Raw genomic sequence first — 6,339 nt, forward strand, 5'->3', positions numbered from 1 at the left:
GTTAATTTGCATGAGGATATGCTGATTAGCCAATGGGAAGGGTAGCGGTCATACGCTAATTACCATGTTTCTCTTTTATTAGTGTAGATGTTGGCCCAGCGAGCCTTCCATGATCATTGCTGATGAATAAACAGTGTTTTATTCATGCACTCTTGTGAACATATCTGTGCAGGTAGACCCAGGTAGCCATGCAGGTGTGACTGTATCCTTTTGTGCCGTCAAGGTATTTTGCATATGCAACTGACTATCCCCACTTCAGCACTGCTCTGTCTAGGCAGGGCCCTCTCCTAGGTCCTGTTTCTGTGCCTGCCCTTGATGATGATGGGGAAAAACTCCTCGGGCATGGAAATGAGATCACTTTTATTTTTAGCCTTCCTTAATGGTTGTCAACATTCCCTCTGAGCACTTTTACCGGCCTAAATGGATGTAAGCAACCTCTTGTATTCAGTGTGGTATTGACCAGAGGTTATATTTAGTACATGTACAGTTCCAAGGAGGAAAGGTAGATACCCATCTTTAAAGAAGCTCTTTACATATCCTTCCATAAATGTTTGAAAACTTCTTAGAAAATAATTTTAATTTATTTGTCTAACTGGCACCTCTATCAGATCAGGTTTTGAGATAAAACATCCATTGGAAAAGTAAAATCAATGATTAAACACCTGAAACCATCAACTGAGGTGCTTATTGGCCACCTGTAGGGTAGAAAATGGCCTTGAAGGCTGGACTACTTTTAATAGAAGGTGATAACCTTCAGAGACATTAGAGGATGAACACTCTATAATCAGAGTGCTTGGTAAGCAATCAGACACCTGGATAATGACACAAAAAGTACACTTAAGTTCTCCAATAATAATTCTACGTATGTAGTCATGTCCTAGGTAGGCTTCCATTGCTAGATTTAGAGAGTGAAAAGATGACAACTGAAGTTTTTGCCAATTCTGCTGCTATGCAGAATAAGTATCTAGGTGGAGGAGTTGGCCTTGGTTAATGACAGGCAACATGAGGGTGGATAAATGGTGAAGGACAGAGACTTGGCTTGGGATGGTGGACGCACAATACAGTGTACAGATGACGTGTTGTAGAATTGTACACCTGAAACCTGTATAATTTTGTTAACCAGTGACACCCCAATAAATTCAATGAAAAGGAAAAACACATGAGAAATATGTCATATTGTTAATATTAATTATATCATAAAGTTCTCTTGATATATTAAATAATTAATAATGCACTTTTATAGACATTATTACTCACTAATCACAACAACCCTACGAGGTACAAAATTCACTTTCATCCTCATCTGTAACAGAAGTAAAGGAAGCTTTTAATGTCATATAGGTAGCAAATGACAGTGTCAAAATTTGAATCCAATTCTCTCTAACCCTAAAGCCTAGTGTTTCAACCCCTACACATACAACTACCTCAAAGAAACTTCCAAACATAATCTAGACCATTAAACCAAGTCCCAAAATAATCCATGACATAGTTTAGTGAAATCTTTATTTATTGAGTACCCACAGGATAGATAGTACAGAAAATGAAGGAAATTAGGCCCAGTTCTTTATTTACTTCCATTTGAGGAACAGAAAACAATAAACAATGAATGAACTGTTCTGCTCAACTTAAGTATGAATATTGAATTAAGCAGGATGGAGATAGTAGAGAGTACAGTGACCTTGGGAATTAGCTGGTCCTGCGTGAAATTAAACAGCATGCAAGGAACATTTCTGAATCATTTTTCTCACCTGTGAAATGAGAGGACTCAACCATCTCTGAGGTACCATCTAGCCCTTCCATTCTAACATTATAGCTCTTCATACTTTCAGCTGCCCCAATTCTCCTCATTCTCCCTGTGATACATGGGACAGGTTGTTATGGGAAAACTATGTCCACATGGGAACCTTATGTAAACAAAACAAAACAACTCCTTTGATGGACAAGAAAAGGCGGAAGAAATAGATGGATGAGTGTGGGATTGGAGAACTCTAGGAAGGTTTCTGGATTTGGTCTGTGCAATTACTACCTGCCTGCTCTTCATTGCTAATCTTTAGCCAAATCCATGAATTCAATAAGAGAGGGACTGGAAGATTCCACCCTAGATACCGCTGATGTCGCAGTCCGTATAAAACAGCTCCCCCTTCCTTTCTGTGCTCACTACCCACACACACACTCACCCACTTCACTTCCCTATTCACGCGTGTGCACCATTCATAAGTATCAGCACAGGGCAGGATAAGAGAGTTGAGAGCACTCATCCCACGTGCTGGAACCAAGCACAAGACCATAAGCTCTATGACAGCACACCTGCTCCGCTCTCTATCTCTAGCACCAGGAGCAGTGCCTGGCACACAGAAGGCACTCAATATATATTTGTTAAAATCCACAGCTCTGTTTCTACTCTGTCTCCCTTACTACCAAAAGGCTCCATCTTGATCAGACTAGAAGCTCCATAAAGGCAGGAGGACCTCCCCACATTAGTCTTAGAATTCCCATCCCCTGGTAAAATGTCTGAGACACACTGGCACAAAATATACCTTTGGGGAATGTTAGAACTGACAAAAATACAACTGAATATCCAGGTTAAGAGATATATCTCATAGGCAAGAAATAATAATCCCAGAATTATTTTACTAAATAGAATGCATTTTAGCATATAATCTTGAAGCAGATTGTGATCTTTGATCCTTCTATTACTAGTTTGTAAAAAATGAGAAGCATAATGTTAAGGGAGTAAATTGACACTTTAACAGAAAACAAAAAAGACATTAAATGATGAGAAATACCACACGTGTAGTTAAGAAGACACATATAAAAAATGTCTATTCTCCCCAGATTGATGTATAAATTTAAAGCAAATTTAAGCAAAATCCTGATGTTTTTGTTTGTTTTGTTTTCAGAAAAGGCTCTTTAAAAATACATGTGAACCCTAGCCAGTTTGGCTCCGTGGCTAGAGCAGTGATGGCGAACCTTTTGAGCTTGGCATGTCAGCATTTTGAAAAACCCTAACTTAACTCTGGTGCCGTGTCACATATAGAAATTTTTTGATATTTGCAACCATAGTAAAACAAAGATTTATATTTTTGATATTTATTTTATATATTTAAATGCCATTTAACAAAGAAAAATCAACCAAAAAAAATGAGTTCGCGTGTCACCTCTGACACACATGTCATAGGTTCGCCATCACTGGGCTAGAGCATCAGCCTGTGGACTGAAGGGTCCCAGGTTTGATTCCAGTCAAGGGCACATGTCCAGGTTGCAGGCTTGATCCCCAGTAGGGGGTGTGCAGGAGGCAGCTGATCAATGATTCTCTCTCATCATTAATGTTTCTATCTCTCTCCCTCTCCCTTCCTCTCTGAAATCAATAAAAATATATTTTTTTAAAAACACATGTGAAAAGCAACTCATCCAAGATGGCTATAGGGTCATATGCATCCCTATCCATGGCCCCAGGACAAATGGTGAGCCCTGCCCCCTCCTTAGTCATGCTCACCAAAAAATCCTACTTCCTGTAAAAAAACAAAAAAACATACACACACACACACACACACACACACACACGTGAAAGGGACCAAAAAGAGGCAAGACATTTTTGCATCATGGGCAAAGAAGCTGCCCAAAGCTTGGAGTGCTAGTTCTGCAAATGGCAAGGCTCCACTCCAGGCTCCACACCTCTGTCAACTGAAAAAAAGAGATTCCAGAGCTCAGGACTCTCCTGGGCCAGCGCCAACATCCAGCCAACCTCTCCTTGCAACACTTACAGCCTCACTGCCTCTATCTGCCTGGGTCATCATTCAAACCCACCTTGTGAGGCCCTATACCTAAGTCCACTGAGTCACCCCAGGGAGCCCACACCATCCAGGTCCTCCCTCTTCCTCATAAAGTATGTAAATATTCTAGATAGATCCCATCTTTTAAACCCATCCTCTCTGTCTTCTGGAATTTGCAGCCTGTTATCAGCAAAATCCCCCACCTCGGGACTTCTGTCCTTCATTGCTCTGCTCTGATGACCCTGCTTCTCAGAGATCTCAGATCACTGTCCCTCCCTTCTCCCTAAAAACCTCTTACTTTGACATTCATGCCATCGACTCTATGAATGCAATAAAAGTCTTAGAACAAAACAACCTCCCTGGAACTCATGTCTTCCTCCAGCTACCATTCCATTTTCTCTCCCCCCCCCCCCCCCCGTTTCTACAGAATACACTCAAAAGAGTTTTCTGGACATGCTGTTCCCATTATCTGTCCTCTTTGTCTGTCTGGAAACTGTTTTATAGACATTCATCCCGATGATGATAAAAAAAAACTTCTCTTTTCAAGGTCACCAATGACCTCCACATTGCTAAGTCGAACAGTTGGGTCTCAGGCCTCATCTTCCTTGAGCTCTCAGCAGTACTGGGCACAACCGAACAGTCCCTTATTTCTGCACATCTGCCCCCACCCCAAGGTGCTGAGCACCCCTCTCAGGGTCTCTGCTGATCTCACTGGCCATTCTCTCAGCCCCTTTACTACTGCTCTAGTCTCCCTGACCATGAAATGTTGGAGTGCCCAGGACCCTGTCCAAGGACCCCTCTCTTTCTGGGCACATCTGTATACACTGGCTACATAATTTGCAGAACCTAGTGAAAAATAAAAATGCAGCCCAGCCAGTATGGCTCAATGGTTAAGTGTTGACCTATGAACCAGGTCACAGATCAGCAGGAGGGCGGGCCAGCAAAGTACAAGCGACTCACGACCAGATCACAGATCAGCAGGAGGGTGGGCCAGCGGTCAATCCCAAGTATGGGGTGTGTAGGAGGCAGCCGATCTATGATTCTCTCTCATCATTGATGTTTCTCTCTCCCTCTCCCTTCCTCTCTGAAATCAATAAAAATATACTATGTAGTAAGAGAGGAATATGCTAATTAGCCATTACATCCTGAGGCGTAACAACCAAGCACCTCACGACCAGATCACAGATCAGCAGGAGGGCGGGCCAGCAAAGTACAAGCGACTCACGACCAGATCACAGATCAGCAGGAGGGCGGGCCAGCAAAGTACAAGCGACTCACGACCAGATCACAGATCAGCAGGAGGGCGGGCCAGCAAAGTACAAGCGACTCACGACCAGATCACAGATCAGCAGGAGGGTGGGCCAGCAAGATACAAGTGGCTGCGGAGAGCTACAGGAGCGGGCAGGGCAGCAAGCTATGAGGGGGGAGAGGAGAGGGGGGAGGGGGGTTATAGGACAGGGCAGCAGGTGGAGAGCTACAGGAGGGCAGCAGCAACCTACTGGCGCACGGATTCATGTGTAGGGCTACTAGTATATTAAGAAAAAAAGAAAATGCAGGCCCCCTGTCCAAAATTTATTAAGACTTCCAAGACAGCAGCAGCCAATCATTAAAGCAAATGTAAGCCTCTTCCATGAGCCGGGCCCTGTGCAACTGCACAGTCACACACCCATGGAGCCGTCTGCTGAGGACTCTTTTTTTTTTTTTTAATATATTTTTATTGATTTCAGAGAGGAAGGGAGAGGGAGAGGGAGAGAAACATCAATGATGAGAGAGAATCACTGATCCACTGCCTTCTGCACGCCCCCTACTGGGCATCAAGCCTGCAACCTGGCATGTGCCCTTGACTGGAATCAAACCCAGGACCCTTCAGTCCTCAGGCCGATGCTCTATCCACTGAACCAAACCAGCTAGAGCTGCTGAGGACTCTTGAATTTATTTCTCTGGACTAGAACAACACTCCCCTGAACTCTAGGCCCATACACCCACTTCCCTACTAAACATCTCCACTCGGCTCTCTAGTATGCACTCACCTGTTCAAAACCAAATTCCTGACTACCACCCACTTCCCTCCACAAGAGAGAGCCCTGTTCTTTCTGCAGTCTTCCCCATCCTGGTACATTCTTCCAGGTTCTCAGACCAAAAACCTCTGAGCCAGCTTAGATTCTCCTTTTTACGTAAGCCTCATCCAAGTCATGAGCAAATGCTGCTGGCTCTACCTTCAAACATATGGAGGATGTATCCACTCCCCCTCCTTCCACCTTAGCTCTGCCACAGGGACCATCTGGCACCTGGATTACTGCTGTCCCCTCCCACTGGGCTCAGCCCTTGTTCTCCAGTCTAGTCTCAACCCATATGCCCTGTGATAATTTTACAGTGGAAGTCCCCTCAAAATGAGTTTAAAGGTGCCCTCACATTACTCAAATTTAAGAAAAACTGCTCTACATTACCTGATAAGCTGTTTGCCTTTCACATTACCCAACTACAGAAATAGTAAAGTCACTGGTTCTTATATGCCTGTTTTCTCAAAACAAGAAACAAAAAGATTACAGGTAACCCCAGCTCCAAA

At 43.6% G+C, this 6,339-nt stretch overlaps 1 protein-coding gene across 1 annotated transcript in view; it reads right to left on the reverse strand.

The window, feature by feature from the left end:
* Positions 1–6,089, reverse strand: part of ATP8A2 (ATPase, aminophospholipid transporter, class I, type 8A, member 2) — a 651,371-nt gene extending 645,282 nt beyond the window's left edge. Inside the window, exon 1 of the mRNA XM_014539417.1 lies at positions 5,804–6,089. The gene's annotated coding sequence lies outside the window, so the exon portion shown is untranslated. The remainder of the gene's footprint in view (positions 1–5,803) is intronic.
* Between the last annotated feature and the right edge of the window lie 250 nt (positions 6,090–6,339).

Source organism: Myotis brandtii, unplaced genomic scaffold, assembly GCF_000412655.1.
Source record: "Myotis brandtii unplaced genomic scaffold, ASM41265v1 scaffold216, whole genome shotgun sequence".
NCBI classification, from domain to species: Eukaryota; Metazoa; Chordata; class Mammalia; order Chiroptera; family Vespertilionidae; genus Myotis; species Myotis brandtii.